At 37.3% G+C, this 27,357-nt stretch overlaps 1 long non-coding RNA gene across 1 annotated transcript; it reads right to left on the minus strand.

The window, feature by feature from the left end:
• On the minus strand, positions 1-27,357 carry LOC141542458 (uncharacterized). Its single transcript, XR_012482164.1, has 2 exons — positions 26,920-27,357; positions 1-941 (listed from the first exon to the last, which is right to left on the minus strand). It is a non-coding gene; the product is annotated as an uncharacterized LOC141542458 (long non-coding RNA).

Here is a 27,357-nt window from a genome sequence, read left to right on the forward strand (position 1 = left end):
GGTAAAATGTCAAATGTATTTATAAAAAGAAAAAATGCAATCACTTTTTAACTTTGGATATCATGAGAATCATTTTGCTTTTCAATTAGTAAAACTTGACTGTGTGAGAAACCAGAATCCAGAGTTTCAAAGCCAAAGAAAGAGGATAGAATAAGTGGTGGTTACAGTCAATAAACATTGATTATCTACTCTGCACCAAGCTCCATAACAAGCACTGGGTGTATAAAAAGGCTCAAGGTGGGTTCTGGCCTGAAGGAGCTTCCATTCTAAGGAGGTGACTCCATACAAACAACTCTGTTCAAATAATGGGGTTACCACAAAAATTGGAAGGCAGGAAAGTGTCTCTTGGGCTTCCTCCAAGTATGAAATATAGGAGGGCATGTTGACTAGGGAAAAGTTGTCTTCCAAAGGCCAGTTATCACTATGGGTACGTCATACTCCCTGTGCTATTGCTCTCTTTCCCACACACAGTCACTTTCTTGATTCCTTCCCGTTTGCTCATATGCTGCCTTCTTCATTCACAGACTTTGTCCAGGATCAACACAAGAGCCTATTGGGGAAAGCAAAATCGCTGATTTTCCGAGGTCCCCCTCACGGAATGCAAGGGCTGGACTTTGAGGGCCAAAAGCACGGCATTCCTGGAAGGCCAAAAATGGAGGCAAAGGACGTTGGGGGCCCATCCTGGGTGAGGAGTTCTTTTTACACCACTCCTAACAATACCATTCTATTTCCTTCAATCGTTATGGAACCATTACTTCCTGTTACCCCTGAATGTCTCCGAAAAGCCACCCCAGCTTATCCTGGCCAAGCCGTCAATGCTGTTCCAAAGAGAACATTCAAAATCCATTTGGCCACAGAATGCCAAACATTGTCTGAGACTGGGCTTGAACGTTCATCTGTGTGGTCCCAGGGAGAATCTTCTGCAGCCAAAGAAGCGGCCCCTAAATGTGACAACAAAAAGATCAGTCGTTTTTGGAAGACCACAGCCAAAGTATCCCCGACACTTCTGAGTGAATCAAAGCTATGTCCCAGAGACCTATCTGGACCTTCCTTGAATTTGGCCCAGGGAGAAGGTCCACCAACCCATGCAGCCACCCCAAAATGTGGCATGCAGAAATTCAGTTCTCTTTGGAGGAAAACAGCCAAAGTTTTCCCGGCACTGCTGAGTGAATTAGAGACATCTTCCAGAGATCTCGATGATCCCTCCTTCAATTGGGCTCAGGGCGAAGGTCCACCACCCCAAGCAGCCAGCCCAGTACGGGCCATCAAAGTAGTCAGAACTCTAGGAAAGAGGAGCACCAAATCATCCCCAGGCCTGCCGACTGTAGCAAATACATTCTCCAGTATACTCTCTTCCCAGGGGCCCCAGGGAGAAATTCCTCAAGCCGAAGAAGGCATAAGAGCTTGTGCCATTAAAGGAGTCAGTGAACTTCGGAAGAGGATGGACAAGGTTTCCCCAGCACTGCCCAATGTGTCCAAGACACCACACAAAGTTGTGTCTAATCCCTGTGATGTTTGGCTCCAGGATGAAGATCTTCCACTGCAAGAAGCCCTCCAAGTGAAAGGTTTCAGTGCTCCTCGGAACAGGAAGACGACCACTGTAAACCCTCGCCCACCCATTGGATCCAAGACATTCCCCACAGTTGTGTCTGACAGGTCCTCTAATTGGCCACAGGGGGAAGCTGCTTCAGGCCAGGAAGCCACCCCGTTCTGTGGCATCAAAGTAATTATAACTGGGATAAAAAAGTGCACAGAAGGATCCCCAGGTCTGCCAAGTTTGTCCAAGGCATTGCGTGAAATTATCTTCCAATCTTCCTGTAACTGGACCCAGGAAGAAAATGCTGGGACTCAAATTGCTACTCCAGCATGTCCTCCCCAAACCAGTGGCCCCTGGGAGGGGTCGGTCGAAGTCCAGCTAACCTCGTCCCCCCGGTCTCAACCTTCGCCGAGCCTGGTCACCAAGAACTCTGAGCAAAGGCCCCAGGAGATAGGCTGTGGAAAACATAGTGCATTTGGGGCCTTTTTAGAAAATTTACAGATTGGTGGATTAACAGAAGCTCATCGAGCTCTCCTGATTTCTCCCCGAAAAAGAAACAAATCTGCAAATGAGCAAAAATAAAGAAATTAATATTAGAGTTGGGATAGCACAGATGGGTCCTTCACACATAAGTCTGAAAGCTGTAAAAAAAAAAAAAGAAAAAAAAAGCCATGGAGGTAGGGATGAAGCCCGGTAAAGTGGCAACACCGCCAGGCTAAATCCACAGAAACAAGTGGGCACTCCTGGCCAATCTAAAAGTGGTTGTATCCTCAGCAGGAAGCACAGAGACTTTCATCTCTAAGACTTTCTTTTCAAGTTGAGGACTGAGTCCTGGAAGCCTGAGTGAAGCTGGGCTGACTTTGATGGCAGGGGGGGCAGCTGTGCCACTGTAAGCCTTAGGATATTGTCCTGGAGTGGAGCAACCAGGTCCCCATGGGGACAGATGCAGAGGCCTGGGATGATGTGGGCAGCTGCTCCTTGCATGTGAAGGGAGCTTTTGCTTTGGGCTTCCTGTTTAAAGCGTTTGCCTTTCCTGGACAGAGTCTTTGGGGTGCGTGCTCAGAGAGTGACATTGAAGGGGAGCTTAAGGAACTTTCCCCACACACATCAATTAGAGCAGCTTCACACTCATTCCTATTTTTAAAAATGCACCTGCAAAGAACCCCCCACCATTGAAACATGCTATTGGAACAGGGAAGATCAGAGATTTCATTTTTAGAGGATGTAAAAAAATATTTTGCCCCAAAGAATAACGTGTAATGGTTGCATACGCAAAGAAAATATGGAGTACTGAAAAAAGAATGTAAAAATCAAAAGAAATTGAGAAAAAATTATCTCAAAAAAATCCTTCTAAGAAAAACCATAAGCTTATGAAACAAGGAAAACAAACTTCTAAAGGAGGAATGGAGTATCCAGATGAAAATAAGGTTTTGATAAATGAATATTTGAAATGGGAAGCCATAGAAGTGTGGTATAACCAAGAAATTACAAGATTGGAAAAATTGAAAACAAATTGAACAAAGTGAAATAAAACTTAAAAGACAGATCTTCAGGAAAGATGAGAATAGACAATTGAAGAAATGAACTACCTGGAAATTTTGACCAAAAAAAGAGCAGTCCTGATCTCATCTCCTGGAAGTGTTTCAACCTAAAAGGGGCAAGTTACTGACCTGGGCTAGTGGGGTGCGGACTGAGGAGGGGCAATGGGTGACATATAAGCGACACCAGAGAGGATGGGTGTGCTGAGTGGCAGAATCAGGGATCCGGTGATTCCAGCTTTGCCAAATCAGTGGGATCTCATTATTTGCTGTCTTGAGGAAACAACTCTGATGATTAGATGAAAAATGCAAGGATCAAATGTGACTAAAATAGAATCAACAAACTGAAGTTACTGTGGGGGTTGCTAAGAACCCCACTCAGAGGAAGACTGAGGAGATAGACAAACCTATCATAAATGTGACTCCTGATTTTGGAGGGGGAGGAGCCAAGATGGCGGAGAAGAAACACACGACTCTGTGAACGTCCTTACTCCCTCACAACCAATTAGACAAATCAGCCTCAGAAGTAGCACTGGACTGATAGATACCACAAGGACTGGAAGCACGACTTACCAGCTGAAGAGAATCTGGAGTTTCAACAGAAAAGGTCAGTCCCCAGGGGAGGAAGAAGAGAGGCCAGCACAGATGGCTGGGTGCTAGCATACTGTGCCTATTGCGCTGGGAAGGGCTCTGGGATCAGAGAAGCCACTGAGATAAAGGAATCTGGCACAGGCTGTTAGCTCTTCTCTGCTTATAATATAGCAGTTCAGAAGAGAAATCTAAAATACTTTAAAAATTCAGATAGATTAGATTTTCCAGGACCCTGGGGGTGACTCAGTAGATCTAGGCACCAGGGGGTGTGGCCTCAGCTCCCACCTGAGAATAGTTAAGAGTTTGACAAGTGGGTGGATATGGCCCAAGGCAACACACACTGCCTGGAGCTGGATTCAGAGTTCTCAGAGCCTCAGAGCGCAGACGCAGCTCAGCCATCGCTGTTCTGGTAGTGGCTCTCTGCTGCCCTACCCCCAGTCTGTAGAGGAAGCCCATTAACACCATCCAGCCCCATCCCCCCCCCAAAACAGACCAATTGTTTCTCTTGTCAATTTGTTTTCTTCCATTCCACTCTTGACAAAATAAACAAAAAATTCAAAAGGGCTCTAACCATTGACAGCTTCTGTATGGAAAGAGAGCAGACTTCAAATACTGAGGAGACTAAAAACAGACTGTCCTCAGAGGACAGCTGGAGGAAGTGGAACTCAGCTCCAGGAAGTCCCAGAGAAGCGGAACCTTTGAACCACGGACCACGGTTTCTGGCGACACTTCCAGTTTGAGCGCAGGGGCTTTTCACCTCACCTGCTGCAGACATCCACGCCCCACCGGGACGCATAGGCTAGGCTTTGTGCCATATTTACTGTTCAATCTCAATCTCAGGGAAGCCACTAAAACACAGCGCCCTCAGGGCACAGCAGTGCTAGTCACCTGTGAGGCACTTCAAGGGAGGGGGTGGGGAACTCTCTCCCAGAGCTCTATCTTAGCTCAGGTGCAAGAGCTGCTGCATCCATCCAGTCTGGTAGGAAGCTGGTAAAGAAGTAAATAAATAATTTCCTACCCCAGGGACAGACCCCAAAAGATTTTGTAAATATGAACAAAAAAGCCAGAAAAACTATAGATTCCTTCTACACAGAGAAAGAGCGGGTATCCAACCCCGAGGAAGTTAACAGCAGAGAGTCAGCAGACAACAACCTAAAGGGGAACGATTCCTAACCCCCATCACATAACTCTCTCCTAGAAGAGACTATTAAAAAGTTATGAGAGTTTGAGGAAAAATGGGGAAAGGATAGGGAAGCTATGATAGAGAATAACAACGTCCTGAAATTGGAGTTGGAAAAAATAAATTCACAGGAGATGCAGGGAAACAAAATTTGTGAATTAGAAAAGGTTAAAAAATCACAGGAAAGTAGGATTTCTGAATTGGAAAAGATAAAAAAGTCTCAAGAAAATAGAATTTCTGAATTGGAAAAAGAAAATAATTCTCAAAAAAAATTAGGGAAATGGAAAAAATTCCATAGAGCAAAATAATTCATTTAAAAACGAAATTGGGCATTTACAAAAAGAACTAAAAACTGTGAAAGAAGAAAATAACTCCTTAAAAGTCAGGATGGAACAAATAGAAATGAATGATTCACATAGAACTCAAGAATCAGTCAAACAAAACAAAAAAAAATGAGAAGCTGGAGAACAACTTCAAATACTTACTGGGAAAATCTATAGACCTGGAAAATAGATCTAGGAGAGATAATCTGCGGATCATTGGACTTCCAGAGAACTATGACCAAAAAAAGAGCCTAGATTCTATTTTACAGGAAATTATCAAAGAGAACTGACCAGAGATAATAGAAACAGAAGGGAAAGTAGATGTGGAAAGAATTCATTGAACTCCTTCTGAAAAAGACCCTACAAAAAGAACACCACAGAATCTTGTGGCTAAGCTGCAGAATTACCACACAAAGGAGAAAATCCTGCAAGCAGCTAGAAAAAAACAATTTAAATACCAAGGTGTCACAATAAGGGTCACACAAGATCTGGCTGCCTCCACATTAAAAGATAGAAGGGCCTGGAACCTGATATTCCGTAAGGCAAAAGATCAAGGACTGCAACCAAGAATGAACTACCCAGCTAAGTTTAGCATCTTTTTCCATGGAAGAAGATGGTCATTCAATGAAATAGAGGAATTCTATATGTTTCTAAGAAAAAAACCAGACTTAAACAAAAAAATTGATCTACATCCACAAGACTGAAGAGAAACAGAAAAAGGTACACAGAACCCTTGAGAACTGTAACTCTGTTGTGGGTATATAAAAAGTACTCAAGGATAATTTGATTTTACTGATATAAAAGAAAAAAAGGGGGGTGTAGTAAAGGGAAGGAGGTTGTTGCAGAAAAAGGGGAAGGAATGATAAAAAGAGGGAAACTACATCCCAGGAAGAGGCATAGAAAATACACCATATCTGAGGGAATTTAGTGAGGGGGAGAATCATTGTGTGAATCTTACTCTCATCAGGAGAGGCTCAAAGAGTAAATAATTAACATATTTGTTTTTCAGAGAATTTTCTCTCACCTCATTAAAAGGGGGGAGAGGAAAAGGGAAAAGGAAAAGGAGAATAAGTGAAGGGACTTGGAGGGAGGGGGGAGGGATACTAAAAAAAAAAAGAGGGTTGTGCGTCACAAGGGGGGTCTGTAAATTAAATATCGGGGACGGGGATAAGGGGGGTCAAGGGAAAAAGCATAATCTGGGGATAATATGATGGCAGGAAATACAGAATTAGTAATTTTAACTGTAAATGTGAATGGGATGAACGCTCCCATCAAATGGAGACGGATAGCAGATTGGATCAAAAATCAGAACCCTACAATGTGTTGTCTGCAGGAAACACACTTAAAGCAGGGAGATACATACAGAGTAAAGATAAAAGGTTGGAACAGAGCCTATTATGCTTCAGGTAAAGCCAAGAAAGCAGGGGTAGCTATCCTTATCTCAGATCAAGCAAAAGCAGAAGTAGATCTAGTTAAAAAAGATAAGGAAGGAAACTATATCCTGGTGAAAGGTACCATAAATAATGAAGCCATATCAATACTAAACATATATGCACCAAGTGGTATAGCATCTAACTTTGTAAAGAAAAAGGTAAGAGAATTGCAAGAAAAAATAGACAGTAAAACTATAATAGTGGGAGATCTTAACCTTGCACTCTCAGATTTAGACAAATCAAACCACAAAACAAACAAGAAATTAAAAAATTAAATAGAACATTAGAAAAAGTAGGTATGATAGACCTTTGGAGAAAACTGAATGGCAATACAAAGGAATATACTTTCTTCTCAGCAGTTCATGGATCCTATACAAAAATAGACCATATATTAGGACATAAAGATCTCAAAATTAAATGTAGGAAGGCAGAAATAATAAATGCCTTCTTCTCAGATCACAATGCAATAAAAGCTACATTCAGTAAAAATTTAGGGGTAAATAGACCAAAAAGTAATTGGAAAAAGAATAATCTCATCTTTAAGAATGATTGGGTGAAACAGCAAATTATAGAAACAATAATTTCACCCAAGATAATGACAATGATGAAACACCATACGAAAATCTTTGGGATGCAGCTGAAGCAGTAATAAGGGGAAATTTTATATCTTTAGAGGCTTCTTTGAAGAAAACAGGGAAAGAGAAGATTAACGAATTGGGGCTTACAACATAAAAGGCTAGAAAAAGACCAAATTATAAACCCCCAACCAAAAATTAAACTTAAAATACAAAAATCAAAAGGAGAAATCAATAATATTGAAAGTAAAAAAAACTATTGAATTAATAAATAAAACCTAGAGTTGATTTTATGAAAAAGCCAATAAAAGAGATAAACCTTTGGTAAATTTGATCAGAAAAAAGAAAGAGGAAAATCAAATTGTTAGTCTTATAAATGAAAAGGGGGATATTTCCACCAATGAAGAGGAAATTAGAGAAATAATAAGGAGTAACTTTGCCCAACTTTATGCCAATAAATTTGATAACTTAATCAAAATAGATGACTTCCTCCAAAAATATAGGCTCCCTAGATTAACAGAGGAGGAGATAAATTGCTTAAATAGTCCCATTTCAGAATAAGAAATAGAACAAGCTATTAATCAACTCCCCAGGAAAAAATCCCCAGGACAAGATGGATTCACATGTGAATTCTACCAAACATTTAAAGAACAAATAGCCCCAATGTTATATAAATTATTTGAAAAAATAGGGGATGAAGGAGTCCTACCAAACTCCTTTTATGACACAGACATGGTACTGATACCTAAACCAGGTCGAGCGAAAACTGAGAAAGAAAATTATAAACCAATTTCCTTAATGAATATTGATGCTAAAATCTTAAATAAGATATTAGCAAAAAGACTTCAGAAAATCATCTCCAGGATAATACACTATGATCAAGTAGGATTTATTCCAGGAATGCAGGGCTGGTTTAATATTAGGAAAACTATTAGTATAATTGACCATATTAATAATCAAATTAAAAAGAACCACATGATCATCTCAATAGATGTAGAAAAAACATTTGACAAAATCCTACATCCATTCCTACTAAAAACTCTTGAGAGTATAGGAATAAATGGACGATTCCTTAGAATAATCAGGAGCATATATTTAAGACAGTCAGTAAGCATAAAATGCAATTGAAATAAACTGCAACCTTTCCCAGTAAGATCAAGACTGAAACAAGGCTGCCCACTATCACCATTACTATTCAATATAGTACTAGAAACGCTAGCCTCGGCAATAAGAGCCAAGAAAGAGATTCAAGGAATTAGAGTAGGAAATGAGGAAATCAAACTATCACTTTCTGCAGATGACATGATGGTATACCAAGAGAACCCCAAAGGCTCTGCTAAAAAGCTATTAGAAATAATTCAAAATTTCAGCAAAGTGGCAGGATACAAAATAAATCCACAAAAATCCTCAGCATTTTTATATATCACTAACAAAATGCAACAGCAAGAGATACAAAGAGAAATTCCATTCCAAACAAATGTTGAGAGTATAAAGTATTTGGGAATCCATCTACCAAAGAAAAGTCAGGAATTATATGAGAAAAATTACAAAACACTTGCCACAAAAATAAAGTCAGATTGAAATAATTGGAAAGACATTCAGTGCTCTTGGATAGGCCGAGCGAAAACAATAAAGATGACAATACTCCCCAAACTAATCTATTTATTTAGTGCTATACCAATAAGACTCCCAAGAAACTATTTCAATGACCTAGAAAAAATAACAAAATTCATATGGAAAAATAAAAGGTCGAAAATTGCAAGGGAACTAATGGAAAAAAAAACTCAGAGGAAGGTGGTCTAAGTGTACCTGATCTAAAGCTATATTATATAGCAGCAGTCACCAAAACCATTTGGTATTGGCTACGAAATAGACCGGTAGATCAGTGGAACAGATTAGATACAAAGGACAAAAAAGGGTACATGTATAGCAATCTAATCTTTGACAAACCTAAAGATACCAACAGTAGGGATAAAAATTCATTATTTGGAAAAAACTGTTGGGAAAACTGGAAATTAATATGGCAGAAATTAGATATGGATCCACACTTAACACCATATACCAAGATAAGATCAAAATGGGTCCATGATTTAGGCATAAAGAGGGAGATAATAAATAGATTAGAGGAAGAGACTTGTGGAGGAGGAAGGAATTTATGACCAGAGGAGAACTAGAGATCATTATTGATCACAAAATAGAAGATTTTAATTACATCAAACTAAAAAGTTTCTGTACAAATAATACTAATGCAAACAAGATTAGAAGGGAAGTAACAAATTGGGAAAATATTTTTAAAAGCAAAGGTTCTGACAAAGGTCTCATTTCCAAAATATATAGAGAACTGACACTAATTTATAAGAAACCGACCCATTCTCCAATTGATAAATGGGAAAAGGATATGAACAGACAATTCTCAGATGAAGAAATTGAAACTATATCCACTCACATGAAAGAGTGTTCAAATCACTACTGATCAGAGAAATGCAAATTAAGACAACTCTGAGATACCACTACACACCTGTCAGATTGGGTAAGATGACAGGAACAAATAATAATGAATGTTGGAGGGGATGTGGGGAAACTGGGACACTAAATCATTGCTGGTGGAGTTGTGAAAGAATCCAGCCATTCTTTAGAGCAATTTGGAACTATGCCCAAAAAGCTATCAAACTGTGCATACCCTTTGACCCAGCAGTGCTACTACTGGGCTTATATTCCAAAGAAATACTAAAGAGCGGAAAGAGACATATATGTGCCAAAATGTTTGTGGCAGCTCTTTTTGTTGTAGCTAGAAACTGGAAGATGAATGGATGTCCATCAGTTGGAGAATGGTTGGGTAAATTATGGTATATGAAGGTTATGGAATATTATTGCTCTTTAAGAAATGACCAGCAGGAGGAATATAGAGAGGCCTGGAGAGACTTACATCAACTGATGCTGAGTGAAATGAGCACAACCAGAAGATCATTGTACACTTCAACAACAATACTGTATGAGGATGTATTCTGATGGAAGTGGAAATCTTCAACATAAAGAAGATCCAACTCACTTCCAGTTGATCAATGATGGACAGAGGTAGCTACACCCAGAAAAGAAACACTGGGAAGTGAATGTAAATTATTTGCACTAATATCTTTCTGCCCAGGTTACATGTACCTTCGGAATGTAATGCTTATTGTGCAACAAGAAAATGGTATTTACACACATGTATCTAGGTTATATTGTAACACATGTAAAATGTATGGGATTGCCTGTCATCGGGGGGAGGGAATAGAGGGAGGGGGAGATAATTTGGAAAAATGAATACAAGGGATAATATTATAAATATATATGTGTATATATATATATATATATATATATATATATAATAAAAATTATTAAAATAAAAAAAATAAATGTGACTCCTCCTGACAGCTTTTCCTAGAAGAGGTTGCAAAGAACACTTTTCTGCCACTTCCTGCTTTTGTTTTTTTGTAGACAAACCCTTAGTAAACCTGATTAAAAAAAGGAAAGAGAAAAAGCAAATTGATAGTCTTGAAAATGAAAAGGGTGAACTCACCACTAATGAAGAGGAAATTAGAACAATAGTTAGGAGCTACTTTGCTCAACTTTATGCCGATAAATTCGATAACTTAAATGAAATGGAAGAATACCTTCAAAAATATAGCTTGCCCAGATTAACAGAGGAAGAAGTAAGTAGTCTAAATAGTAGCATCTCAGAAAAAGAAATAGACCAAGCTATTAACCAACTTCCTAAGAAAAAGTCCCCAGGACCAGATGGATTTACAGGTGAATTCTACCAAACATTTAAAGAACAACTAACTCCAATGCTATGTAAACTATTTGAAAAAATAGGGATTGAAGGAGTCCTACCAAATTCCTTCTATGACACAGACATGGTACTGATACCTAAACCAGGTTGATCGAAAACTGAGAAAGAAAACTATAGACCAATTTCCTTAATGAATATTGATGCTAAAATCTTAAATAAGATATTAGCAAATAGACTTCAGAAAATCATCCCCAGGATAATACACTATGACCAAGTGGGATAATTTCCAGGAATGCAGGGCTGGTTTAATATTAGCAAAACTATTAGTATAATTAACCATATTAATAATCAAATTAATAAAAACCATATGATCATCTCAATAGATGCAGAAAAGGCATTTGATAAAATCCAACATCCATTCCTACTAAAAATGCTTGAGAGTATAGGAATAAATGGACTATTCCTTAAAACAATAAGGAGCATATATTTAAAACCTTCAGTAAACATCATATGTAATGGTGATAAACTAGAACCTTTCCCTGTAAGATCAGGAGTGAAACAAGGTTGCCCACTATCACCATTACTATTCAATATAGTACTAGAAACTCTAGCCTTGGCAATAAGAGCCGAGAAAGAGATCCAAGGAATTAAGAGTAGGAAATGAAGAAATCAAATTGTCACTTTTCGCAGATGACATGATGGTATACTTAGAGAACCCCAAAGACTCTGCTAAAAAGCTATTAGAAATAATTCAGAATTTTAGCAAAGTCGCAGGATACAAAATAAATCCACATAAATCCTCAGCATTTTTATACATTACCAACACAATCCAACAGCAAGAGATACAAAGAGAAATTCCATTCAAAATAACAGTCGATAGTATCAAATATTTGGGAATATATCTACCAAAGGAGAGTCAGGAATTATATGAGCAAAATTACAAAACACTTGCCACAAAAATAAAGTCAGATTTAAATAATTGGAAAGACATTCAATGTTCTTGGATAGGCCAAGCGAATATAATAAAGATGACAATACTCCCCAAACTAATCTATTTATTTAGTGCTATACCAATCAGACTCCCAAGAAACTATCTCAATGACCTAGAAAAAATAACAACAAAATTCATATGGAAGAATAAAAGGTCGAGAATTGCAAGGGAACTAATGAAAAAAAAGTCAGAGGAAGGTGGTCTAAGTGTACCTGATTTAAAGCTATATTATAAAGCAGCAGTCACCAAAACCATTTGGTATTGGCTAAGAAATAGACCGGTAGATCAGTGGAACAGATTAGATACAAAGGACAAAAAAGGGTACATGTATAGCAATCTAATCTTTGACAAACCTAAAGATACCAACAGTAGGGATAAAAATTCATTATTTGGAAAAAACTGTTGGGAAAACTGGAAATTAATATGGCAGAAATTAGATATGGATCCACACTTAACACCATATACCAAGATAAGATCAAAATGGGTCCATGATTTAGGCATAAAGAGGGAGATAATAAATAGATTAGAGGAAGAGACTTGTGGAGGAGGAAGGAATTTATGACCAGAGGAGAACTAGAGATCATTATTGATCACAAAATAGAAGATTTTAATTACATCAAACTAAAAAGTTTCTGTACAAATAATACTAATGCAAACAAGATTAGAAGGGAAGTAACAAATTGGGAAAATATTTTTAAAAGCAAAGGTTCTGACAAAGGTCTCATTTCCAAAATATATAGAGAACTGACACTAATTTATAAGAAACCGACCCATTCTCCAATTGATAAATGGGAAAAGGATATGAACAGACAATTCTCAGATGAAGAAATTGAAACTATATCCACTCACATGAAAGAGTGTTCAAATCACTACTGATCAGAGAAATGCAAATTAAGACAACTCTGAGATACCACTACACACCTGTCAGATTGGGTAAGATGACAGGAACAAATAATAATGAATGTTGGAGGGGATGTGGGGAAACTGGGACACTAAATCATTGCTGGTGGAGTTGTGAAAGAATCCAGCCATTCTTTAGAGCAATTTGGAACTATGCCCAAAAAGCTATCAAACTGTGCATACCCTTTGACCCAGCAGTGCTACTACTGGGCTTATATCCCAAAGAAATACTAAAGAGCGGAAAGAGACATATATGTGCCAAAATGTTTGTGGCAGCTCTTTTTGTTGTAGCTAGAAACTGGAAGATGAATGGATGTCCATCAGTTGGAGAATGGTTGGGTAAATTATGGTATATGAAGGTTATGGAATATTATTGCTCTTTAAGAAATGACCAGCAGGAGGAATACAGAGAGGCCTGGAGAGACTTACATCAACTGATGCTGAGTGAAATGAGCACAACCAGAAGATCATTGTACACTTCAACAACAATACTGTATGAGGATGTATTCTGATGGAAGTGGAAATCTTCAACATAAAGAAGATCCAACTCACTTCCAGTTGATCAATGATGGACAGAGGTAGCTACACCCAGAAAAGAAACACTGGGAAGTGAATGTAAATTATTTGCACTAATATCTTTCTGCCCAGGTTACATGTACCTTCGGAATCTAATGCTTATTGTGCAACAAGAAAATGGTATTTACACACATGTATCTAGGTTATATTGTAACACATGTAAAATGTATGGGATTGCCTGTCATCGGGGGGAGGGAATAGAGGGAGGGGGAGATAATTTGGAAAAATGAATACAAGGGATAATATTATAAATATATATGTATATATATATATATACATATATATATAATAAAAATTATTAAAATAAAAAAAATAAATGTGACTCCTCCTGACAGCTTTTCCTAGAAGAGGTTGCAAAGAACACTTTTCTGCCACTTCCTGCTTTTGTTTTTTTGTAGACAAACCCTTAGTAAACCTGATTAAAAAAAGGAAAGAGAAAAAGCAAATTGATAGTCTTGAAAATGAAAAGGGTGAACTCACCACTAATGAAGAGGAAATTAGAACAATAGTTAGGAGCTACTTTGCTCAACTTTATGCCGATAAATTCGATAACTTAAATGAAATGGAAGAATACCTTCAAAAATATAGCTTGCCCAGATTAACAGAGGAAGAAGTAAGTAGTCTAAATAGTAGCATCTCAGAAAAAGAAATAGACCAAGCTATTAACCAACTTCCTAAGAAAAAGTCCCCAGGACCAGATGGATTTACAGGTGAATTCTACCAAACATTTAAAGAACAACTAACTCCAATGCTATGTAAACTATTTGAAAAAATAGGGATTGAAGGAGTCCTACCAAATTCCTTCTATGACACAGACATGGTACTGATACCTAAACCAGGTTGATCGAAAACTGAGAAAGAAAACTATAGACCAATTTCCTTAATGAATATTGATGCTAAAATCTTAAATAAGATATTAGCAAATAGACTTCAGAAAATCATCCCCAGGATAATACACTAAGACCAAGTGGGATAATTTCCAGGAATGCAGGGCTGGTTTAATATTAGCAAAACTATTAGTATAATTAACCATATTAATAATCAAATTAATAAAAACCATATGATCATCTCAATAGATGCAGAAAAGGCATTTGATAAAATCCAACATCCATTCCTACTAAAAATGCTTGAGAGTATAGGAATAAATGGACTATTCCTTAAAACAATAAGGAGCATATATTTAAAACCTTCAGTAAACATCATATGTAATGGTGATAAACTAGAACCTTTCCCTGTAAGATCAGGAGTGAAACAAGGTTGCCCACTATCACCATTACTATTCAATATAGTACTAGAAACTCTAGCCTTGGCAATAAGAGCCGAGAAAGAGATCCAAGGAATTAGAGTAGGAAATGAAGAAATCAAATTGTCACTTTTCGCAGATGACATGATGGTATACTTAGAGAACCCCAAAGACTCTGCTAAAAAGCTATTAGAAATAATTCAGAATTTTAGCAAAGTCGCAGGATACAAAATAAATCCACATAAATCCTCAGCATTTTTATACATTACCAACACAATCCAACAGCAAGAGATACAAAGAGAAATTCCATTCAAAATAACAGTCGATAGTATCAAATATTTGGGAATATATCTACCAAAGGAGAGTCAGGAATTATATGAGCAAAATTACAAAACACTTGCCACAAAAATAAAGTCAGATTTAAATAATTGGAAAGACATTCAATGTTCTTGGATAGGCCAAGCGAATATAATAAAGATGACAATACTCCCCAAACTAATCTATTTATTTAGTGCTATACCAATCAGACTCCCAAGAAACTATCTCAATGACCTAGAAAAAATAACAACAAAATTCATATGGAAGAATAAAAGGTCGAGAATTGCAAGGGAACTAATGAAAAAAAAGTCAGAGGAAGGTGGTCTAAGTGTACCTGATTTAAAGCTATATTATAAAGCAGCAGTCACCAAAACCATTTGGTATTGGCTAAGAAATAGACCGGTAGATCAGTGGAACAGATTAGATACAAAGGACAAAAAAGGGTACATGTATAGCAATCTAATCTTTGACAAACCTAAAGATACCAACAGTAGGGATAAAAATTCATTATTTGGAAAAAACTGTTGGGAAAACTGGAAATTAATATGGCAGAAATTAGATATGGATCCACACTTAACACCATATACCAAGATAAGATCAAAATGGGTTCATGATTTAGGCATAAAGAGGGAGATAATAAATAGATTAGAGGAAGAGACTTGTGGAGGAGGAAGGAATTTATGACCAGAGGAGAACTAGAGATCATTATTGATCACAAAATAGAAGATTTTAATTACATCAAACTAAAAAGTTTCTGTACAAATAATACTAATGCAAACAAGATTAGAAGGGAAGTAACAAATTGGGAAAATATTTTTAAAAGCAAAGGTTCTGACAAAGGTCTCATTTCCAAAATATATAGAGAACTGACACTAATTTATAAGAAACCGACCCATTCTCCAATTGATAAATGGGAAAAGGATATGAACAGACAATTCTCAGATGAAGAAATTGAAACTATATCCACTCACATGAAAGAGTGTTCAAATCACTACTGATCAGAGAAATGCAAATTAAGACAACTCTGAGATACCACTACACACCTGTCAGATTGGGTAAGATGACAGGAACAAATAATAATGAATGTTGGAGGGGATGTGGGGAAACTGGGACACTAAATCATTGCTGGTGGAGTTGTGAAAGAATCCAGCCATTCTTTAGAGCAATTTGGAACTATGCCCAAAAAGCTATCAAACTGTGCATACCCTTTGACCCAGCAGTGCTACTACTGGGCTTATATCCCAAAGAAATACTAAAGAGCGGAAAGAGACATATATGTGCCAAAATGTTTGTGGCAGCTCTTTTTGTTGTAGCTAGAAACTGGAAGATGAATGGATGTCCATCAGTTGGAGAATGGTTGGGTAAATTATGGTATATGAAGGTTATGGAATATTATTGCTCTTTAAGAAATGACCAGCAGGAGGAATACAGAGAGGCCTGGAGAGACTTACATCAACTGATGCTGAGTGAAATGAGCACAACCAGAAGATCATTGTACACTTCAACAACAATACTGTATGAGGATGTATTCTGATGGAAGTGGAAATCTTCAACATAAAGAAGATCCAACTCACTTCCAGTTGATCAATGATGGACAGAGGTAGCTACACCCAGAAAAGAAACACTGGGAAGTGAATGTAAATTATTTGCACTAATATCTTTCTGCCCAGGTTACATGTACCTTCGGAATCTAATGCTTATTGTGCAACAAGAAAATGGTATTTACACACATGTATCTAGGTTATATTGTAACACATGTAAAATGTATGGGATTGCCTGTCATCGGGGGGAGGGAATAGAGGGAGGGGGAGATAATTTGGAAAAATGAATACAAGGGATAATATTATAAATATATATGTATATATATATATACATATATATATAATAAAAATTATTAAAATAAAAAAAATAAATGTGACTCCTCCTGACAGCTTTTCCTAGAAGAGGTTGCAAAGAACACTTTTCTGCCACTTCCTGCTTTTGTTTTTTTGTAGACAAACCCTTAGTAAACCTGATTAAAAAAAGGAAAGAGAAAAAGCAAATTGATAGTCTTGAAAATGAAAAGGGTGAACTCACCACTAATGAAGAGGAAATTAGAACAATAGTTAGGAGCTACTTTGCTCAACTTTATGCCGATAAATTCGATAACTTAAATGAAATGGAAGAATACCTTCAAAAATATAGCTTGCCCAGATTAACAGAGGAAGAAGTAAGTAGTCTAAATAGTAGCATCTCAGAAAAAGAAATAGACCAAGCTATTAACCAACTTCCTAAGAAAAAGTCCCCAGGACCAGATGGATTTACAGGTGAATTCTACCAAACATTTAAAGAACAACTAACTCCAATGCTATGTAAACTATTTGAAAAAATAGGGATTGAAGGAGTCCTACCAAATTCCTTCTATGACACAGACATGGTACTGATACCTAAACCAGGTTGATCGAAAACTGAGAAAGAAAACTATAGACCAATTTCCTTAATGAATATTGATGCTAAAATCTTAAATAAGATATTAGCAAATAGACTTCAGAAAATCATCCCCAGGATAATACACTAAGACCAAGTGGGATAATTTCCAGGAATGCAGGGCTGGTTTAATATTAGCAAAACTATTAGTATAATTAACCATATTAATAATCAAATTAATAAAAACCATATGATCATCTCAATAGATGCAGAAAAGGCATTTGATAAAATCCAACATCCATTCCTACTAAAAATGCTTGAGAGTATAGGAATAAATGGACTATTCCTTAAAACAATAAGGAGCATATATTTAAAACCTTCAGTAAACATCATATGTAATGGTGATAAACTAGAACCTTTCCCTGTAAGATCAGGAGTGAAACAAGGTTGCCCACTATCACCATTACTATTCAATATAGTACTAGAAACTCTAGCCTTGGCAATAAGAGCCGAGAAAGAGATCCAAGGAATTAGAGTAGGAAATGAAGAAATCAAATTGTCACTTTTCGCAGATGACATGATGGTATACTTAGAGAACCCCAAAGACTCTGCTAAAAAGCTATTAGAAATAATTCAGAATTTTAGCAAAGTCGCAGGATACAAAATAAATCCACATAAATCCTCAGCATTTTTATACATTACCAACACAATCCAACAGCAAGAGATACAAAGAGAAATTCCATTCAAAATAACAGTCGATAGTATCAAATATTTGGGAATATATCTACCAAAGGAGAGTCAGGAATTATATGAGCAAAATTACAAAACACTTGCCACAAAAATAAAGTCAGATTTAAATAATTGGAAAGACATTCAATGTTCTTGGATAGGCCAAGCGAATATAATAAAGATGACAATACTCCCCAAACTAATCTATTTATTTAGTGCTATACCAATCAGACTCCCAAGAAACTATCTCAATGACCTAGAAAAAATAACAACAAAATTCATATGGAAGAATAAAAGGTCGAGAATTGCAAGGGAACTAATGAAAAAAAAGTCAGAGGAAGGTGGTCTAAGTGTACCTGATTTAAAGCTATATTATAAAGCAGCAGTCACCAAAACCATTTGGTATTGGCTAAGAAATAGACCGGTAGATCAGTGGAACAGATTAGATACAAAGGACAAAAAAGGGTACATGTATAGCAATCTAATCTTTGACAAACCTAAAGATACCAACAGTAGGGATAAAAATTCATTATTTGGAAAAAACTGTTGGGAAAACTGGAAATTAATATGGCAGAAATTAGATATGGATCCACACTTAACACCATATACCAAGATAAGATCAAAATGGGTCCATGATTTAGGCATAAAGAGGGAGATAATAAATAGATTAGAGGAAGAGACTTGTGGAGGAGGAAGGAATTTATGACCAGAGGAGAACTAGAGATCATTATTGATCACAAAATAGAAGATTTTAATTACATCAAACTAAAAAGTTTCTGTACAAATAATACTAATGCAAACAAGATTAGAAGGGAAGTAACAAATTGGGAAAATATTTTTAAAAGCAAAGGTTCTGACAAAGGTCTCATTTCCAAAATATATAGAGAACTGACACTAATTTATAAGAAACCGACCCATTCTCCAATTGATAAATGGGAAAAGGATATGAACAGACAATTCTCAGATGAAGAAATTGAAACTATATCCACTCACATGAAAGAGTGTTCAAATCACTACTGATCAGAGAAATGCAAATTAAGACAACTCTGAGATACCACTACACACCTGTCAGATTGGGTAAGATGACAGGAACAAATAATAATGAATGTTGGAGGGGATGTGGGGAAACTGGGACACTAAATCATTGCTGGTGGAGTTGTGAAAGAATCCAGCCATTCTTTAGAGCAATTTGGAACTATGCCCAAAAAGCTATCAAACTGTGCATACCCTTTGACCCAGCAGTGCTACTACTGGGCTTATATCCCAAAGAAATACTAAAGAGCGGAAAGAGACATATATGTGCCAAAATGTTTGTGGCAGCTCTTTTTGTTGTAGCTAGAAACTGGAAGATGAATGGATGTCCATCAGTTGGAGAATGGTTGGGTAAATTATGGTATATGAAGGTTATGGAATATTATTGCTCTTTAAGAAATGACCAGCAGGAGGAATACAGAGAGGCCTGGAGAGACTTACATCAACTGATGCTGAGTGAAATGAGCACAACCAGAAGATCATTGTACACTTCAACAACAATACTGTATGAGGATGTATTCTGATGGAAGTGGAAATCTTCAACATAAAGAAGATCCAACTCACTTCCAGTTGATCAATGATGGACAGAGGTAGCTACACCCAGAAAAGAAACACTGGGAAGTGAATGTAAATTATTTGCACTAATATCTTTCTGCCCAGGTTACATGTACCTTCGGAATCTAATGCTTATTGTGCAACAAGAAAATGGTATTTACACACATGTATCTAGGTTATATTGTAACACATGTAAAATGTATGGGATTGCCTGTCATCGGGGGGAGGGAATAGAGGGAGGGGGAGATAATTTGGAAAAATGAATACAAGGGATAATATTATAAATATATATGTATATATATATATATACATATATATATAATAAAAATTATTAAAATAAAAAAAATAAATGTGACTCCTCCTGACAGCTTTTCCTAGAAGAGGTTGCAAAGAACACTTTTCTGCCACTTCCTGCTTTTGTTTTTTTGTAGACAAACCCTTAGTAAACCTGATTAAAAAAAGGAAAGAGAAAAAGCAAATTGATAGTCTTGAAAATGAAAAGGGTGAACTCACCACTAATGAAGAGGAAATTAGAACAATAGTTAGGAGCTACTTTGCTCAACTTTATGCCGATAAATTCGATAACTTAAATGAAATGGAAGAATACCTTCAAAAATATAGCTTGCCCAGATTAACAGAGGAAGAAGTAAGTAGTCTAAATAGTAGCATCTCAGAAAAAGAAATAGACCAAGCTATTAACCAACTTCCTAAGAAAAAGTCCCCAGGACCAGATGGATTTACAGGTGAATTCTACCAAACATTTAAAGAACAACTAACTCCAATGCTATGTAAACTATTTGAAAAAATAGGGATTGAAGGAGTCCTACCAAATTCCTTCTATGACACAGACATGGTACTGATACCTAAACCAGGTTGATCGAAAACTGAGAAAGAAAACTATAGACCAATTTCCTTAATGAATATTGATGCTAAAATCTTAAATAAGATATTAGCAAATAGACTTCAGAAAATCATCCCCAGGATAATACACTAAGACCAAGTGGGATAATTTCCAGGAATGCAGGGCTGGTTTAATATTAGCAAAACTATTAGTATAATTAACCATATTAATAATCAAATTAATAAAAACCATATGATCATCTCAATAGATGCAGAAAAGGCATTTGATAAAATCCAACATCCATTCCTACTAAAAATGCTTGAGAGTATAGGAATAAATGGACTATTCCTTAAAACAATAAGGAGCATATATTTAAAACCTTCAGTAAACATCATATGTAATGGTGATAAACTAGAACCTTTCCCTGTAAGATCAGGAGTGAAAGAAGGTTGCCCACTATCACCATTACTATTCAATATAGTACTAGAAACTCTAGCCTTGGCAATAAGAGCCGAGAAAGAGATCCAAGGAATTAGAGTAGGAAATGAAGAAATCAAATTGTCACTTTTCGCAGATGACATGATGGTATACTTAGAGAACCCCAAAGACTCTGCTAAAAAGCTATTAGAAATAATTCAGAATTTTAGCAAAGTCGCAGGATACAAAATAAATCCACATAAATCCTCAGCATTTTTATACATTACCAACACAATCCAACAGCAAGAGATACAAAGAGAAATTCCATTCAAAATAACAGTCGATAGTATCAAATATTTGGGAATATATCTACCAAAGGAGAGTCAGGAATTATATGAGCAAAATTACAAAACACTTGCCACAAAAATAAAGTCAGATTTAAATAATTGGAAAGACATTCAATGTTCTTGGATAGGCCGAGCGAATATAATAAAGATGACAATACTCCCCAAACTAATCTATTTATTTAGTGCTATACCAATCAGACTCCCAAGAAACTATCTCAATGACCTAGAAAAAATAACAACAAAATTCATATGGAAGAATAAAAGGTCGAGAATTGCAAGGGAACTAATGAAAAAAAAAGTCAGAGGAAGGTGGTCTAAGTGTACCTGATTTAAAGCTATATTATAAAGCAACAGTCACCAAAACCATTTGGTATTGGCTAAGAAATAGACTAGTTGATCAGTGGCATAGGTTAGGTTCACAGGACAAGATAGTGAATAAAAATAGCAATCTAATCTTTGACAAACCCAAAGATCCCAAATTTTGGGATAAGAATTCATTATTTGACAAAAACTGCTGGGAAAACTGGAAATTAGTATGGCAGAAACTAGGCATGGACCCACATTTAACACCACATACTAAGATTAGATCAAAATGGGTCCAAGATTTAGGCATAAAGAACGAAATCATAAATAAATTGGAGGAACATGGGATGGTTTACCTCTCAGACTTGTGGAGGAGGAAGGAGTTTGTGTCCAAGGGAGACCTAGAGACCATTATTGATCACAAAATAGAACATTTTGATTACACCAAATTAAAAAGTTTCTGCACAAACAAAACTAATGCAAACAAGATTAGAAGGGAAGTAACAAATTGGGAAAAAATTTTTACAGTTAAAGGTTCTGATAAAGGCCTCATCTCCAAAATATACAGAGAATTGACTTTAATTTATAAGAAATCAAGCCATTCTCCATTTGATAAATGGTCAAAGGATATGAACAGACAATTTTCAGATGATGAAATTAAAACTATTTCCACTCATATGAAAGAGTGTTCCAAATCACTATTGATCAGAGAAATGCAAATTAAGACAACTCTGAGGTATCATTACACACCTGTCAAATTGGCTAAGATGACAGGAACAAATAACGATGAATGTTGGAGGGGCTGTGGGAAAACTGGGACACTGATGCATTGTTGGTGGAGTTGTGAAAGAATCCAACCATTCTGGAGAGCAATCTGGAATTATGCCCAAAAAGTTATCAAAATGTGCATACCCTTTGACCCAGCCATACTACTACTGGGCTTATACCCCAAGGAACTACTAGAGAAGGGAAAGTGTCCTGTATGTGCCAAAATGTTTGTGGCAGCCCTTTTCATAGTGGCTAGAAGCTGGAAGATGAATGGATGTCCATCAATTGGAGAATGGTTGGGCAAACTATGGTATATGAATGTTATGGAATATTATTGTTCTATAAGAAATGACCAACAGGAGAAATACAGAGAGGCTTGGAGAGACTTACATCAACAGATGCTGAGTGAAACGAGCAGAACCAGAAGATCATTATACACTTCAACAATGATACTGTACGAGGATGTATGCTGATGGAAGTGGATTTCTTCAACATAGAGAAGAGCTAATCCAATTCCAATTGATTAATGATGGACAGAACCAGCTACATCCAGAAAAGGAACACTGGGAAATGAATGTAAACTGTTATTTTTACCTTCTGAATCCAATTCTTCCTGTGCAACAAAAAATTCGGTTTTTTAAACTTTCAATATTAATTTTTCTTTTTTTTTTAGAATTTGAAATATAGTATTTGATTGAGGGTTTTTAATTTGGGCTTTTTTTTGAGTGTTTTAAGTTGCTAACCCAATTCATTGATCTTCTCTTTACCTATGTTATTTCAAGTAAGCTTATAGACATGTAACATTTTCCCTCATTTCTGCTTTGGCTACATCCCACAAATTTTGGTTATGATTTCTCATTTTTGTCATTTTCTTGGATCAAATTGTGTTAATAATTTGCTGTTTCACCCAATCATTCTTTAAGATGAGGCTATTTTGTTTCTAATTACTTTTTGATCGATTTATCCCTAGCTTTTTTTGGATGAAGATTTTATTGCATCATTACTGAACAGAATTCATTTACTATTTCTGCCTTCCTGCCTTTAATTTTGAGGTCTTTATGTCCTAATAAAGCAGCAATTTTTATATAGGTTCCATGAACTGCTGAGAAGTAATTATATACCTTTCTGTCTCCATTCAGTTTTCTCCAAAGGTCCTTATTGTGCCCCCCAACTATCAGATTTTTTTTCTGGTTGCTTTGAATATTTTTCCTTAGTCTGATAGTTCTGAAATGTAAATTCCTTGGAGTTTTTGTTGTAGGGTCGGTTGCTGAGGGTGTTTGAGGGATTCTTTCAATGCTCATTTTACCTTCTATTACATATGGGCAGTTCTTTTTGATTTACTGTAAATGTATATCTAGGCTTTTTATTTCACCATAATGTTCAGGAAGTCCAATAATCCTCAGATTACCTCTCCTAGACCTATTTTCCCAGTCTTTTGTTTTACAAAGTAGATATTTGCCATTTATTTTTATTTATTTATTTTTTTTTGTTTTACTTGACTGATTCTTGATGTCTTAATGAATCATTGATTTCTATTTGTTCAGTTTTGATTTTTAATGAGTTATGTTTGTCATTAGCTTTTTTTTTCACTTTTTTATATGTTCAATTGAGTATTTAAATGAATTGATTTGATCAATGGAATTATTTTCAATTTCACTCTTTTTTTTTTTTTTTAACCCAGTTATTTTATTTTTCCAATTCACAAATCCTACTTTCTTGGGAGTCCTTTTTCTTGTTGAATTCACAAATCCTACTTTCCTGGCAGTGCTTTACCTTTTCCTATTCACATTTCAGTAAGTTGCTTTTATCCCCAAATTATCAATTTTTCCTTAAGTGAGTTATATGGCTTTTCTGTACTATCTTACATAGCTTCTCTTTCCTTTCCCCATTTTTCTTGCAGCTCTCTTTTAAGATTTTTTATAATTCCTTCTAGGACAGCCTTGTATTATGGATACCAGGTTACATTCTTCTTTAGCTTTTTGCCTGAAGATTGTCTGCTATTTGTCTCCTTTGGGTTGAAAACCCATTCTCTTTTTGTATAGAAGCCATTAATGGTCCCTTTATTTATATATTTGTTCATTCACTTTTAAAGCCCTTATGGTCTTCCTTCAGGGCAAAGAGCTTCCCAGCTTTCTCTGCAGAGCAGGGAGAGATATATTGACAGTACCTATCCTGCAAATGGGCTACAAAGAGTATCAAGCTGCAGAAGGGCTATGGAAGAAGTTCCCCACTTGAAGTGTCTCTGCCATGGGTAACAGAGGCCGAGTTATGGAGCTGCCTTGTGAAGGAAGGGCCTTGCAGGGAGGATTAAGGACTACCCTGAGGCTAGAGGCAGAGCAGCAAAAGTCATTGCCCTAGGCAGGATCCTGTAGTTGGGATTAGCAACAACCTCGGGAAGATCCATGCACCAGGCTGGAAGTTTCTCAGCCCTGGGGAGGGCATTTGCACTGGGGAAGTTCTGGTACCCCAGGCCCAACCCTTCCTTGTTCAGGTTAGATAGTACCCTGGGCTGAGACCCCCTTCCTGGCAGATTTGTGACTGCTTTAGGAAAATTCCTATTCTACAGAATGCAGCTACACAGCTGTGCTGTGGTCTGTGGTGAGTCATATCTAGTTTGGGGTGTGTGTAGCCAGATCTTGTTAGATTCTGGTGTTTTTTTATAGTACAAACTGCCTTTTTCTCTGCTGCTCTAATGCTTTGCTACCAAAGCAGAGCAGCCAGCCTGTGGTAGAGTCCTTCTTGTAAATTTTCCAGTGATAATGACCAACCCACCCTGGTAAACTCAATAGACTAGCATCACCTTCTATCTCCCTATTTAAGCTGGCCTGCTCCTCCACTCAGGATAAACCTTTTCTGGCAATCTTACAGATAATCTTTGGCTGGTAAATTATTGCACTTCTAATCTTTGTGAATTTTATCAGTCAAGCATTATTTTTGCTGCTGAATTTGGTAATTAGTAATGATGGTATGGGAGGAGTTTAGAATGTTGCATGTGTCTTCTCCACCATCTTGGCTCCGCCCCCCAAGAACTAAATTTTTTGTCAAATTTTATGGAAATGTTTTGAAAAATTGTAAATATACTTTCTTAATAGTGCTTGGGAATAAAGGAAAGAATCTAGGAAGCAAAAAATTAAAAAAAAAACATCTGAAAAAGGATATTTCTTGAATTTAAATTGGGTAAAACATCAAATGTATCTATAAAAAGAAAACAATGCATTCTCTTTTTAACTTTGGAGATCATGAGAATAATTTGACTTTTTAATTAGTAAAACTTGACTATGTGAGAAACCAGAATGCAGAGAGTTTGAAAGCCAAAGAAAGAGGGAAGAATAAGTGGTGGCTACAGTCAATAAACATTGATTATCTACTGTGCACCAAGCTTCATAGTAAGCACTGGGTGTATATGAAAGCTCAAGGTGGGTTCTGGCCTGAGAGAGATTCCAGTCTAAGGAGGTGGCTCCATACAAACAACTCTGTTCAAATAATGGGGTTACCACAAAAATTGGAAGGCAGGAAAGTGTCTCTTGGGCTTCCTCCAAATATAAAATGAAGGAGGACATGTTGACTAGGGAACAGTTGTCCTCCAAAGGCCAGTTATCAATATTGGTAGGTCATTATCCCTGTACCATTGCTCTCTTTCCCTCCCACAGTCTCTTGCCTGATTCCTTCCCATTTGCTCATATGGTGCTTTCTTCTTTCACAGACTTGGTCCAGGAGTAGCACAAGAACCCATTCGAGAAGGCAAAGCTGGTGATTTTCCAAAGTCCACCTCAACAAATTGCAACCTCTTTAAAGAGAAGCAATGCTCAAGCTGTGGCCCTTTAGGGCCAGGATGATGGCATTCTTGGCAGACCAAAAATGGAGGCAGAGGACATTGGGGGCCCATCCTGGGTGAGGAGCCATCTTGCACCATTCCAACAATATCCTGGCATTTCCTTCAATCATGATGCAACCATTACCCGCTGTTTCCCCTGAAAGTCACCCAAAAGCCACCCTGGCCTCTCCTGGCCAAGCAGTCAATGCTGCTGTGAAGAGGACATCAAAAGTCCATTCCAAGCTGGGCATAGATTACAAGACTTCCTCTGAGACTAGGCTTGAACCCTCCTCTGTGTGGCCCCAGGGAGAAGCTTCTGCAGCCAAAGAAGCCACCACAAAATGTGCCATTAAAAGGTTCAGTGCTCTTTGGAAGAAGACCGCCAAAATATCTCATACAGTGCTCAATGAATCCAAGCCATCTCCCAGAGATCTCTCTGAACCCTCCTTTAATTGGGTGCAGGGAGGTGGTCCATCAAACTAAGCAGCCAGCCCAGTTAGTGCCATCAAACCATTGAGGACTCCATGGAAGAGGAGAACCTAAGTATCCCCAGCACTGCCCACTGAGTCCAAGAGAACCTTCCTTCAATTGGGCCCAGGGAGGCGCTTTTGCAGCCCAAGAAGCCAGTCTTGTTAGTGCCACCAAAGGAGTCAGTGCTTTATGGAAGAGGACCAGCAAAATATGCCAGGTGCTACTGGCCTACTGAGTGGGCCAAATACATTCCACAAACCTCTTCCTTGGCCCCCGGGAGAAAGTCCTTGACTCAAAGATGCCATCCGAGGCTCTGCCATCAAAGGAGTGAGTACACTTCAGAAGAGGATGGCCAAGGTTTCCCCAGCACTGCCCAATGTGTCCAAGACACCCCACACTGTTGTCTCCAAACCATCTGACAATTGGCCTCAGGATGAAGGTCCTCCACTCCAAGAAGCTCTCCAAGTCCGTGCCTTTAAAGGAGTCAGTGTTCCTCAGAAGAAGAACACCAATGTATACCGAGTCCCATCCACTGGATCCAATTCATTCCCCAAAGTTGTCTCTGACAGCTCCTCTAATTGGCCCCAGCGGGAAAGCTTCTGTAGGCCAAGAAGCCACCCCGGTCTGTAGCATTAAAGTAGTCATTACCCATATAAAGAGGAGCACAGAAGTATCTCCAGGCCCGCCAACTGAATCT

Source organism: Sminthopsis crassicaudata, chromosome 5, assembly GCF_048593235.1.
Source record: "Sminthopsis crassicaudata isolate SCR6 chromosome 5, ASM4859323v1, whole genome shotgun sequence".
Classification (NCBI taxonomy): Eukaryota; Metazoa; Chordata; class Mammalia; order Dasyuromorphia; family Dasyuridae; genus Sminthopsis; species Sminthopsis crassicaudata.